Genomic DNA, 15,151 nt, shown 5'->3' with positions numbered 1-15,151 from the left:
CATGCCTGGCAAATCTTTAAAAAAGCCATTCATAACTTTCTTTAAAAAAAACTATCATTACAACCCTATAAAGGTTGTGAATCAAGCAGACCTTTAAAATATCAATAGCAGAACTAAAAGCAATTAACACTTCTTTATCTTGCACAAAGAAGATCTAAGAAAAGAAAGCTGTTAATCAAGCAATGTTTTCTCTTGTGTGCACCTGTTCTAACAAAGTAATGTTAAAGTCTGGGATCTCAGCCATGCCTCATTATGTATGCTTGGCCAAGAGCCCAAATTTCTATTAGATTGTTGAAAAGGAAAATCATACATGGTTGACAGCTTTTCTTTCTTAGATCTATTTTGTCAGTGGCCCAATTTTTATTTAAACAAGATAAAGATGTTTTAAGTGCTTATGGTTTCTGCTATTGCTGCTTTAAAAGGTCTGAATGATTGGCACTTTTATAGGGCTGTAGTAACAGCAGTTTTTAAAAGAAAGTTATGAATGGCTGTTTGTTTTTAAAGTTTTTCCACACATGCCATTGTTACTATAGGGTTCATATGTTCTGTATAGAGTGCATATTGAATGAGTGGGCATGGAAGTACTATGAATTGGCATGGATAGCATAAGGGCAATTGGGGTGGGTGAAGTGTGGAGGGTATGAGGGACCATTGGAATGGATAGAGGTGCATGGAGGGTATGAAGGGCCATTGGGAGTGGGTGGTGGGCATGGGTGGAGCATAAGGGGTGGGTGGGGGCCTGAAGGGATGTGACAGCTAGAAGGCCTAATATTGAATAAAACAACTAGGACAAAGTCCAAGAGAACAGAGGTGGGCCTTTTAAAAAACCTGCCTTGACACTCGGTATCTGCCGTGACTGCCTCCAAACTGTTTACGGGGGCAATGGGTCCAACTCCAGCATGCACCCACCCCACCGGAACGAAAATTACACCTTTCGACATGCTTTTTCCCGAGGTGGGCACGTCAAGCCTAGAAATTTCCCAATTCCAGCTACCCTCTTAAGATGGAAATCCAGCCTATTGACTCTGTTTCTCTCTCCACAGATGCTGCCTGACCTGCTGAGTGTTTCCAGAATTGCCTGTTTTTATTTTGGAGTCCTCTTACTGCCCTCCTCTGCCCTCTCTCCTCCCCTGAAGGTGAAGATTCCTCACTGGGCTGCGTTCTGCAGGGTTGTTATCTCACAATTTTCACTCCAGCAGCAATGTCATTCTGGATGTGTGGGGGGCCTACCTGAGGACCATGAACTGAGACACTGAATGTATAATGTTTCCCCTGGAAACATAACAAGGTCAGCCTAATTAACATGTCACCCACCTGTTCCACTGAGCTTGCTTTTATCAGGGTGGAGGTGCGGGTGTAGATGGAGCTTAGTTCAGGAATCCAAAGGGGGTTGCACTCCCTTTCTGATCAACCCGGTGAGAGGAATGGCAGTTGTGGGGTCCTAATGGACCTAATGATTTTGCAAATATTTGAAGGTGAGACAAATCACATCTGTGACCCACTACACTCTCTGTGGGTAATTCCTGGACTAAGCAACTCTGGATGTCACTGAGGTTGGTGTTCCAGACCCCACTATTGCCATGCTGGTAATAACAGGAAAAAGGGGCTGGAAATTTGAACTCTCCACACATCCCTTCATCCAGGTGGACAAGACCTCCAGAGTCAAAATGGAGTAGGTGATTTTCCTGCTCCTTCTACAGCCTTTGCGATTTTAAAGTGTCTGACTTTTCAGGCATGTGAGGAGCCCAGCTGAGTCAAGTGGGTCCCTCAGACACATGTGAAAATTTGCATCATATTACATTAATAGGATCCTGACAATATCTTAACCAGAAAGTGAATGCTATGGCAACCCATAGCATTTGGCCTGACACCAAAATCCTGGCCATACCACTGAAGTGTTCCCCACTCCAACAGTAAGTTGCTCCACCAGGCCTCAGAATGGACTGCTTGCAGGCCCCTGCCCAACCTGTACCCTCCTGTTCACTCCTGTACCGCGGGCATGACAGGCAGTTTCCAGACTGCCTAACCCTCTGCCCCTTACCACCTATCAACTCTGTGGCCTTTTTGGCCAGCAGTCAGCCAGCCTTGTGTAAACCTGGCCTGGGGTTAAAATCAGCGAGTTTTCTGCTGCCATCCCCCCACCTTGGTGCCTGATGTCATTACTGCTTAGTTTGCCCAGTCATATCAGGGGCAGCTGCTTCCAATGAGCAATGGAGGAGGGACACCCGATCTAATTATTCTCACTGGAAGGGAGACCAGGATTGTACAAGGTCCCATGGGAAGATTTTATGAGTGTTACTTGGGAGCTTATGCATCTTGCTCAGTGTGTTAATGTGATCATTATTATTGATAGTTTTATAAGTATTTCATTTACAGTGTTATTATATTTACCTAACCACACTTTGACTGAGTTGCTGATATCTGTATACGATAGGGATTTATGTATACAAAACATATGTTGCTGCTAATTATGCATCTCATCACCACAAATAAAGACATTAATATGTATATATAGTGTTTGGTTTCTTCCCTGAGTTAGTAATAATTTATTTTACTCCAGGGAATCAGCAAAATTACACTGTCAGAACAGGGCACAAATTCATAAACTTACTACTTTTAGTGTGAGGGTACAATGGATGAGCAAACATAAAATTTTTCCCACTTTTTACCTTCCCAGGCCCATATCACATTGTGGGTACAGCACAGGTGAGATACAGAATAAAGTTCCCTCTACACTGTTCTATCAAACTCCCAGGTCAGAGACAGTCAGGTTAGATACAAGACTCCAGCTACACTTCCCATCACTGAATAAAATGTATCATTGGTGCCCTCTCTTGATTATTACTTAACCCAGATGTAGTGTGTACTGGATCGGGGTTCTCACCTTATTTGCTTTTCAGGCTCCCTGCAGAGTTATAATAATTCCATGAATTCCTCGTCACACAGCACAACGATGTTTTTAAGATTGACTCCTTTAACATGGTTAAAAACTAGCAGCAAATTTACACTCAGCAAATTCCAACAATAGAAAATCAGATGGATCACCATATATGACGTACATCTAAGATCCAGCTCACTTTCCAATATAAAAGCTTTCATGGCCATCTCCAGTACTCATGAGGGATGCCTTGGGACTCAGGCACAGGACCATGAACTCCAGGCAGCAGCAGCAAGTCTGATCAGCAGCTCGTGCTGTGCTTGGCTCTGTGAAGAGCTGCCACAGACAAGCAGCAGTTAGCTGAGAAGCAAAAGGTGAGCTCAGTGGAGCATGCACAGAGGCTCTTTGATTAATTCTCGGTCCATTTACCTCTGTTTTGATGTGGCAGATGATGTGTGCCAGGCAGGCCAAATCCACGAGGGAAACTTGGTCACGCTATCACAACAATTTTGCAATTTGTATTTATTACGAGATGTGTGCACTGAATTCAGAACAATTAAGTCCACCAAGACCTTTAGAGATTTTAAAAATTAAATTAAGATATTTATTAACAAAATATACAAGATTTCAAGCATATACATAAGACAATTGCTTACTACTATAACTCTTAAAATTCCTAATTAACCAGGCCCTGTTACACTCCTTTTAAGGCAACAGTCCAAAATAGATTTTAGAGTTAAAACAGAATCAGCAAGTTAGCACAATGCCCATTTGACAGTGGAATTCCAAATGGCTTTTCCCCAACTTCAATTTCGTTATATAGCAGACTTACTCACAAATGCTGGAGGCTTCATTAAGGATATTTCACACACTCCTGTTAGATCTTACATGGCCTTCTGACACACAATCTTTCATTCTCGTTTATATACGTTTCCCTCTTTTTAATATGTAAATTCTATTGTTCCATATGTCTTTCAAACTGTATCTTCCTCATAATATAAAACCTTTCATGTTGCCAATATATTGTCAGTAGCCTTTGGGAAAAATAAACACATTCCTTAGTCTTGCTTATCTGGCCACTTGTAAACAGGCTAAGATCCCCCTGAAATCCAAATATCCCTTCACTTATCTAAAAATGCAAATTCCTTTCACACCTTCCATGCTAAGCCAGCATCCATGTTAACTCATTCACATGTCAAGCATCTAGCTTCTTTTGATGATTTCAAACTTGCAGCCTGCTTGACTCCAAATGTACTTATATCACACACAGATCCAACTTTACTGACCCCCATAAACCTACTTCATAATAAACCAGAAAAATATTATGAAAATTATTACTTTCATCACAGTTTTCTCCAGTTTTACTCCGGTTTAAAAAAGATTAAGCTAAGGAAAGGTAAGAGTTCTAGTTTTTATTTAAAGTACAAAATAATTTAACTTTTTTTTACTGTATTTAACTCAAAGTAAGGAGTTATTTTTCAACTAGAGGTATGGCAGAGAAGCTCCATCCTGTGTTATGTACCGCCTGCAACATGTGAGAAGTCCTAGATACTCCTTGCGCTCTGACCGACCACGTGTGTAGGAAGTGCCACCAGCTGCAGCTACTTGAGCTCCGGGTTTCGCAGCTTGAGCGCCAACTGGAGACATTGAGATGCATCTGCGAGGCTGAGAGTTTCGTGGACAGCACGTTTTTAGACATAGTCACCCCACAGCTTACGGAAGTGTAGACAGAGAGGGAATGGGTGATCATCATTAAGAAGAAAGGTGTCAGGCAGGTAGTCAGGAAATCCCCAGGGTGCATCTCGCTCGAGAACCGTCTTTCTGTGTTGGAAAACAGTGAGAGTGACAGTTCCTCTGGGGAGTGCAGCCACGCTCATGGTACTGAGTGGCTCAGCTGCACGGGGTCGGTGGGTGGAGGGGAGGAAATAAAGGGGAAGAGCAATAGTGTTAGGAGACTCAATAGTAAGGGGAACAGACAGGGCATTTCTGCGGCCATAGACGTGACTCCAGGATGGTATGTTGCCTCCCTGGTGCCAGGGTCAAGGATGTCACTGAACAGCTGCAGGGCATTCCAAAGGAGGAGGGCAAACAGACAGAAATCATGGTACATATTAATACCAATGACATAGGTAGAAAAAAGGGATGAGGTCCTGCAAGCAGAATTTAGGGAGCTAGGAAGATTAAAAAACAGGGCCTCAAAGGTAGTAATCTCTGGATTACTTCCGGTGCCACGCGCTAGTGAGTATAGAAATAGGAGGTTAGTTCAGGTGAATGCATGGCTGGAGAGGTGGTGCAGGAGGGAGGGCTTTAGGTTTCTGGGCAGTGGGACAAGGCAGACGGGTTGCACCTGAAGCAAAATGGGACCAACATCCTTGTGGGGAGGTTTGCTAGTGATGTTGGGGAGGGTTTAAACTAACTTAGCAGGGGGATGGGATCCTGAGAGGGGGTTCAGCAGGGGGAGATGCATAGCCAAAATTAGAAGAGAGAGCAAGTGAGTCTAGAAGGCATAGAAATTATAGGCCAGTTAAGGCACAAGGGAGTTTGGATGGCATGGTTGGATGGTATTTATTTTAATGCAAGGAGTCTGACGAATAAGGCACATGAGTTGAAGACACAAATTAACACGTGGAAGTATGATGTCATTGCTGTCACAGAGACATGGTTGAGAGAGGGGCAGGATTGGCAGCTCAATATTCCAGGATATAGGGTCTTCAGGTGAGACAGGGAAGGAGGTAAAAGAAGAGGGGGTATCGTAGTATTGATCAAGGAATCAATTACAGCAGTAAGGAGGGATGACATCTTAGGAGGCTCCTCAAATGAAGCCATATGGGTAGAACTTAAAAATAAAAAAGGAGCAATCACATTGCTGGGAGTGTACTACAGGCCCCCAAACAGTCAGAGAGAAATAGAAGAGCAGATATGTAGGCAAATTTCAGAGAAGTGTAAAAATAATAGGGTAGTAATAGTGGGGCATTTCAACTTCCTCAACATTAACTGGGTTAGTCATTGTGTGATAAGTTTAGAGGGAGCAGAATTCTTAAAATGCATCCCAGAGAGCTTCTTAAGCCAGTATGTAGAAGGTCCTACAAGAGAGGGGGCGGTCCTGGACTTAATATTAGGGAATGATGCCGGGCAAATGGTAGGGGCATCAGTGGGGGAGCATTTTGCAGATAGTGATCATAACTCTGTCAGATTCAAGGTTGTTATGGAAAAGGACAAGGATGGGCCAGAAATCAGAGTTCTAAATTGGGGGAAGGCCAATTTTAATAAGATCATGTATGATTTGGTCAAGGTGGACTGGGACCAGCTACTTTTAGGTAAATCTGCGTCAGAGCAGTGGGACTCATTCAAGAAGGAAATAGGGAAAGTGCAGGGCCAACATATTCCAGTAAAGACAAAGGGTGGGACCAACAAATCCAAGGAACCCTGGATGTTGAGGGATATACAGGATTGGATAAAGAGAAAAAGGAAGGCTTATGGCAGATAATGAGGGCTCAAAACAGCGGAAGCCCTAGAGGAGTATATAATGTGTAGGAGAGAACTTAAAAAGGAAATTAGGAGAGCAAAAAGGGGGCATAATAAAATACTGGCAGGTAAAATAAAGGAAAATCTAAACTTATTTTACAAGTGTGTTAAGAGTAAGAGGATAACTAGGGAAAGAGTAGGGCCCATTAAGGACCATTGTGGTAATTTGTGTGTGGAGCCGGAAGACGTAGGTAGGGTTCTAAATGAATACTTTGTGTCGGTTTTCACAAGTGAGAGGGACAACGTGGGTATGGAAATCAGGCAGAAGGACTGTGATATAATTAAAGAAATTACCATAGAAAGGGAGGAGGTTCTAAGTGGTCTGGCAGCATTAAAAGTAGATAAATCTCCAGGCCCAGATGAAATGTATCACAGGCTGTTGAGTGAGGCAAGGGAGGAGATAGCAGGGGCGCTGGCAATAATTTTCAATACCTCTCTGGCCACAGGAGAGGTGCCAGAGGACTGGAGGACAGCCAATGTGGTACCATTATTCAAGAAGGGAGGAAGGGATAAACCATGGTTAGCCAGTCAGTCTAACCTCAGTGGTGGGGAAATTATTGGAAGCGATTCTGAGGGACAGAATTAATCTACACTTGGAGAGGCAGGGCTTAATCAAGGACAGTCAGCATGGTTTTGTTAAGGGGAGGTCATGTCTGACCAATTTGATTGAATTTTTCGAAGAGGTGACCAGGTGTGTAGATGAGGGCAATGCATTTGACGTAGTCGACTTGGACTGCATCAAGGCTTTTGATAAGGTCCTGCATGGGAGACTGATAATGAAGATAAGAGCCCATGGGATCCAAGGCAATTTGGAAAATTGGATCCAGAATTGGCTAAGTGGCAGGAAGCAGAGGGTGATGGTCGAGGGGTGTTTTTGTGACTGGATGCCTGTGTCCAGTGGGGTTCCACAGGGATCGGTGTTGGGTCCCTTGCTGTTTGTGGTATATATAAACGATTTAGACTTGAATGTAGGAGGGTTGATCAGTAAGTTTGCGGATAACACAAAACTTGGTGGGGTAGTAAATAATGAGGATAGCCTTAGGTTACAGGAGGATATAGAGGGGCTGGTCAGATGGGCTGATCAGTGGCAAATGGAATTTAATCTGGATAAGTGTGAGGTGATGCACTTGGGCAGGACAAACAAGGCACGGGAATGCACGATGAATGGTAGGACCCTGGGAAGTACCGAGGGTCAGAGGGACCTTGGTGTGCATGTCCACCGGTCCCTTAAGGTAGCGGGACAGGTAGATCAGGCGGTTGAGAAGGCATGTGGGATGCTTGCCTTTATTAGCTGAGGCATAGAATATAAGAGCAGGGAGGTTATGCTGGAACTGTATAAAAGGCTGGTTAGGCCACAGCTAGAGTATTGCGTACAGTTCAGGAATCCGCATTATAGGAAGGATGTGATAGCTCTCTCGAGAGTGCAGAGGAGATTTACCAGGATGTTACCTGGGCTGGAGAGTTTTAGTTATGAGGAGAGATTGGATAGACTGGGGTTATTTTCCCTGGAGCAGAGGAGATTGAGGGGGGCCATGACTGAGGTGTATAAAATTATGAGGGGCATAGATAGGGTAGACAGGAAGGAACTTTTCCCCTTGGTGGAGGGATCAATAACCAGGGGGCATAGATTTAATGTAAGGAGAAGGAGGTTTAGAGGGGATGTGAGGAATAATTTTTTCACCCAGAGGGTGGTGGGAATCAGGAACTCACTGCCTGAAAGGGTGGTAGAGGCAGAAACATTTAGGAAGTATTTGGATGCACACTTGCGATGCCATGGCATACAAGGCTTATGGGCCTAGTGCTGGAAAATGGGATTAGAATAGTTAGGTACTTGTTTGACCGGCGCAGACTCGATGGGGCGAAGTGCCTTTTTCTGTGCTGTAGACCTCTATGACTCTATGACCTCACAAAGTTCCACTGATCTGTTGATTTACTTACAAGATTTAAACAAGGCAGCAGGAGAAAGCATGTTGAATGGCCTATTAGGATAAGAGCCCCCAACGAATTGTCAGAGACGGATCTGGGGGAGAAGAAAGGACAGGGTAACCTCTCTTTTTTATTCATTTGTAGGATGTGAACATTACTGGCAAAACCAGCTTATACTGTCCAAACATAATTGTGTTTGTGAAGGTGGTGGTGAGTCACTTTCTTGAACCACTGCAGTCCACATGGTGTACATATACCTACAGTGCTGTTATAAAGGGAGTGCAAGATTGTGATCCAGCTACAAATAAACAAACGGTGATATAGTTCCAAGTTAGGATGGTGTGTGTCCTTATTCGTCTAGGTCAGGCTTGTACAACTTTTTCACATGGATGGCCATGTCAATTTTTCTCTCACACAGTGGCCAGCCCCCACTGTGTGGAGTGGGTGGGGGGTGGCAATGAGCAAATTTCAGAAAGATAAGGTTTGGCAAAACATTAAACATGAATTTCAAAACAAAAGCTGACATATGAAAATAAACAACTTGCTGAGTGAAAAAATCACACCATAGTTTGATAATTTTAAAAATATTAAGTAATAAATAAAGACAATGATTAGTATGAAAGGGTGAGATGTGTGTATACAGTTCACTCACCCTCACCCACCAGGACAGTGAGTGAGAACACCTGTTAGTATGTGGGGATGAGGTGAATGAGAAACGAGGGACAGAGTGAGCCATACATATACTTTCCACTCCCTCTCAACCCTCTCTCGCTCCCGAGCCCGCCCTGACCCTGTTCGCTATCTCACACGTGCGCGTGCCCTCACCCTCTCTCTCTTGCTCTCATGCGCACCCTCACCCCTTGCTCTCTCGCTCTCTAGCGTGCCCTCATCCCTATCTCTCTCTCGCACGCGCCCTCAACCCTCTCATATGCGCATGCCCTCACCCCTCTCTCTCTTGCACACGCATGCACACTCAGCTCTCTCTCTCGCACGCACATGCTTACCCCTTTCTCACACATGTGCACACGCTCACTCCACTCTCTAATGCGCTCACCCCTTTCTCTCGCTCTCATGCACAGGCACTCACCCCTCTTGCTCTCACACCCACCTACTCACCCCTCTCTCTCCCTCACGCCCATCCACCCCTCTCTCCCTCTCACACCTGCCCACCCCTCTCTCGCTCTCACGCCCACCCACCCCTCTCTCCCTCTCACACCCGCCCACCCCTCTCTCGCTCTCACGCCCACCCACCCCTCTCTCCCTCTCACACCCGCCCACCCCTCTCTCCCTCTCACACCCACCCACCCCTCTCTCCCTCTCACACCCACCCACCCCACTCTATCTCACGTACACACACCACTCTCTCTCTCTCACACACACACGCCACTCTCTCTCTCACACGCACACATGCCCTCTCTATCTCTCTCACAGACACCCCTCTCTATCTCTCTCACACACCCGCTCTCTATCTCTCTCTCACACACACACACACGCACACACATTCTTCTCTCTCACAAACACACACTCACCCCCTCTCTCACACACTCATCCCTCTGTCTCACACACACTCACCATCTCTCTCACACACTCACCCCTCTGTCTCACACAAACGCACTCACCCCTCTCACACACACACACACCCCTGTCTCTCACACACACGCACTCACCCGTCTCTCGCGCACACACACACACACACACACACATCCCTCTGTCACACACACAAACACACACACTCACCCCTCTCTCTCACACACAACCACCCCTCTCTCTCTCTCTCTCTCTCTCTCTCACAGCCACCCACCCCTCTCTCTCTCTCACAGCCATCCACCCCACTCGCTCTCTCACAGCCATCCACCCCTCTCTCTCTCACACCCGCCCACCCACCCCTCTCTCTCTCTCACATCCGCCCACCCACCCCTCTCTCTCACACACATATACCCCCTCTCTTTCTCTCTCTCACAGACACCCCTCTCTATCTCTCTCACACGCACCCCTCTCTCTCACACACATATACCCCCTCTCTTTCTCTCTCTCACAGACACCCCTCTCTATCTCTCTCACACACACCCCTCTCTCTCACACACAAATACCCCCTCTCTTTCTCTCTCTCACAGACACCCCTCTCTATCTCCTTCTCACACACATCCCTCTCTATCTTTCTCTCACACGAACAGCCCTCTCTATCTTTCTCTCACACACTCACCCCCCTCGATCTCTCACACACACACACACACACACACACACTCAGCCCCTCTATCTCTCTCACACACACACTCACCCCGTCTATCTCTCTCACTCTCACACACACACTCACCCCGTCTATCTCTCTCACACACACACACTCACCCCGTCTATCTCTCTCTCTCTCACACACACACACATTCTTCTCTCTCACAAATACACACTCGCACCACTCTCTCACACACACTCACTCCACTCTCTCACACACTCACTCCACTCTCTCACACACACTCACTCCACTCTCTCACACACACTCACTCCCCTCTCTCACACACACTCACCATCTCTCTCGCACACACCCCTCTCTCTCACACTCATACACCCCTCTCTATCTCTCTCACACACTCACCCCCCTCGATCTCTCACACACACACACTCACCCCCCTCGACCTCTCACACACACACTCACCCCCTCTATCTCTCTCTCTCTCTCTCTCACACACACACCCCCTCTATCTCTCTCACACACACACTCACCCCCTCTATCTCTCTCTCTCTCTCACACACACACACACATACACTCACCCCGTCTATCTCTCTCTCACACACACACATTCTCACAAATACACACTTGCACCACTCTCTCACACACTCTCACCCCTCTCTCTCACACACACCCCTCTCTCACACACACACACTCACCCCTCTCTCACACACACACACCCCTCTCTGTCACACACACAAACACACACACTCAGCCCTCTCTCACACACACACACCTCTCTCTGTCACACACACAAACACACACACTCACCCCTCTCTCTCACACCCACCCATCCCACTCTCTCTCTCACACTCACCCACCCCTCTCTCCCTCTCATACCCGCCCACGCACCCCTCTCTCTGTCACACCCACCCCTCTCTCTCACACACACACACACAAACCCCTTTCTATCTCTCTCACACTCACCCTCCTCGATCCCTCACACACACACTCACCCCCCTCGACCTCTCTCACACACACACACTCACCCCCTCTATCTCTCTCACACACACACACTCTCACACCGTCTATCTCTCTCTCTCATCTCTCACAAATACACACTCGCACCACTCTCTCACACACACTCACTCCACTCTCTCACACACACTCACTCCACTCTCTCTCACACACTCGCACCACTCTCTCACACACACTCGCACCACTCTCTCACACACACTCACTCCACACTCTCACACACACTCGCACCACTCTCTCACACACACTCACTCCACTCTCTCACACACACTCACTCCACTCTCTCACACACACTCGCACCACTCTCTCACACACACTCACTCCACTCTCTCACACACACTCACTCCACTCTCTCACACACACTCACTCCCCTCTCTCACACACACTCACCATCTCTCTCGCACACACCCCTCTCTATCTCTCTCGCACACTCACCCCCCTCGACCTCTCACACACACACACACACTCACCCCCTCTATCTCTCTATCACACACTCTCACCCCGTCCACCTCTCTCTCTCTCACACACTCTCACCCCGTCTATCTCTCTCTCTCACACACTCTCACCCCGTCTATCTCTCTCTCTCACACACTCTCACCCCGTCTATCTCTCTCTCTCACACACACTCACCCCGTCTATCTCCCTCTCTCACACACACTCACCCCGTCTATCTCTCTCTCTCACACACACTGACCCCGTCTATCTCTCTCTCTCACACACACTCACCCCGTCTATCTCTCTCTCTCACACACACTCACCCCGTCTATCTCTCTCTCTCACACACACTCACCCCCTCTATCTCTCTCACACACACCCCGTCTATCTCTCCCTCTCTCACACACACACACATTCTTCTCTCTCACAAATACACACTCACCCCCCTCTCTCACACACACTCACCCCCCTCTCTCACACACACACCCCTCTCTCTCACACACATACGCCCCTCTCTCACACACACACCCCTCTCTCTCACACACATACGCCCCTCTCACACACACACCCCTCTCTCTCACACACATACGCCCCTCTCTTCCTCTCTCTTACGCACACCCCTCTCTATCTTTCTCTCACACAAGTAGCCCTCTCTATCTTGCTCTCACACACTCACCCCCCTCGACCTCTCACACACACACTCACCCCCTCGACCTCTCACACACACACTCACCCCCTCGACCTCTCACACACACACTCACCCCGTCTATCTCTCTCACACACGCACACTCACTCCGTCTATCTCTCTCTCACACACACACTCACCCCGTCTATCTCTCTCTCTCTCACACACACACACACATTCTTCTCTCTCACAAATACACTCTCGCACCACTCTCTCACACACACACACCCCCCTCTCTCACACACACTCACCCCCCTCTCTCACACACACTCACCCCCCTCTCTCACACACACTCAGCCCCCTCTCTCACACACACTCACCCCCCTCTCTCACACACACTCACCATCTCTCTCGCACACACCCCTCTCTATCTCTCTCACACACTCACCCCCCTCGACCTCTCACACACACACACACACACTCACCCCTCTCTCACACACACACCCGTCTCTGTCACACACACAAACACACACACGCACTCTCTCTCACACCCACCCACCCCTCTCTCTCTCTCACATACACACCCCTCTCTCTCACACCCGCCCCTCTCTCTCTCACACACACACTCACCAGCTCTATCACTCTCTCTCACACACACATACTTCTTTCTCACAAACACACACTCGCACCACTCTCTCACACACTCAGCATCTCTCTCACACACACACTCACACCTCTGACTCAGACACACACCCTTCCGTCTCACACACCCCTCTTTCTCAAACAAACAAACTCACACATTCACCCCTCTCTCTCTCACACCCACCCACCCCTCTCTCCTTCTCACACCCGCCCACCCACCCGTCTCTCCTTCTCACACCCGCCCACCCACCCCTCTCACTCTTTCTTACACCCGCCCACCCATCCCTCTCTCTCTCTTACGCCCGCCCACCCACCCCCCTCTCTCTCTCTTACGCCCGCCCACCCACCCCCCTCTCTCTCTCTTACGCCCGACCACCCACCCCTCTCTCTCTCTCTGACACCCGCCCACCCACCCCACTCTCTCTCTCTTACACCCGCCCACACACCCCTCTCTCTCTCTCTTACACCCACCCACCCACCCCTCTCTCTCTCTCTTACACCCGCCCACTCACCCCTCTCTCTCTCTCTTACACCCGCCCACCCACCCCTCTCTCTCTCTCTTACACCCGCCCACCCACCCCTCTCTATCTCTCTTACACCCGCCCACCCACCCCTCTCTCTCTCTCTTACTCCCGCCCACCCACCCCTCTCTCTCTCTCTTACACCCGCCCACCCACCCCTCTCTCTCTCTCTTACACCCGCCCACCCACCCCTCTCTCTCTCTCTTACACCCGCCCACCCACCCCTCTCTCTCTCTCTTACACCCGCCCACCCACCCCTCTCTCTCTCTCTTACACCCGCCCACCCACCCCTCTCTCTCTCTCTTACACCCGCCCACCCACCCCTCTCTCTCTCTCTTACACCCGCCCACACACCCCTCTCTCTCTCTCTTACACCCGCCCCCCCACCCCTCTCTCTCTCTCTTACACCCGCCCCCCCACCCCTCTCTCTCTCTCTTACACCCGCCCCCCCACCCCTCTCTCTCTCTCTTACACCCGCCCACCCACCCCTCTCTCTCTCTCTTACACCCGCCCACCCACCCCTCTCTCTCTCTCTTACACCCGCCCACCCACCCCTCTCTCTCTCTCTTACACCCGCCCACCCACCCCTCTCTCTCTCTCTTACACCCGCCCACCCACCCCTCTCTCTCTCTCTTACACCCGCCCACCCACCCCCTCTCTCTCTCTCACACCAGCCCACCCCTCTCTCTCATGTACACCCACCCACTCACCCCTCTTTCTCTCTCACACCCATACACCCCTCTCTATCTCACACCCGCCCATCCACACCTCTATCTCACACACCCACCCACCCACCCCTCTCTCTCTCTCACACCCACCCGCCCACACCTCTCTCTCTCTTACAGCCGCCCGCCCACCCCTCTCGCTCTCTTACACCCGCCCGCCCACCCCTCTCGCTCTCTTACACCCGCCCGCCCACCCCTCTCGCTCTCTTACACCCGCCCGCCCACCCCTCTCGCTCTCTTACACCCGCCCGCCCACCCCCTCGCTCTCTTACACCCGCCCGCTCACTCCTCTCGCTCTCTCTCTTACACCCGCCCGCTCACCCCCCCCTCTCTCTCTCTCTCTCTTACACCTGCCCGCCCACCACCCTCTCTTTCTCTCTTACACCCGCCCACACACCCCTCGCCCTCTCACACCCACCCGCCCACCCCTCTCTCTCTCTTTCTTACATCCGCCCGCCCACCCCTCTCTCACACCCGCCCGCCCAGCCCTGTCTCACACCCGCCCGCCCACCCCTCTCTCTCTCTTACACCCGCCCGCCCCCCCTCTCTCTCTCTCTTACACCCGCCCGCCAACCCCTCTCTCTCTTACACCCGCCCGCCCACTCCTCTCTCTCTCACACCCGCCCGCCCACCACTCTCTCACTCTCTCTTACACCCGCCCGCCCACTCCTCTCT

The sequence above is a fragment of the Cetorhinus maximus genome, chromosome 15, assembly GCF_964194155.1.
Source record: "Cetorhinus maximus chromosome 15, sCetMax3.hap1.1, whole genome shotgun sequence".
NCBI classification, from domain to species: domain Eukaryota; kingdom Metazoa; phylum Chordata; class Chondrichthyes; order Lamniformes; family Cetorhinidae; genus Cetorhinus; species Cetorhinus maximus.
This window is presented reverse-complemented; position numbering follows the sequence as displayed.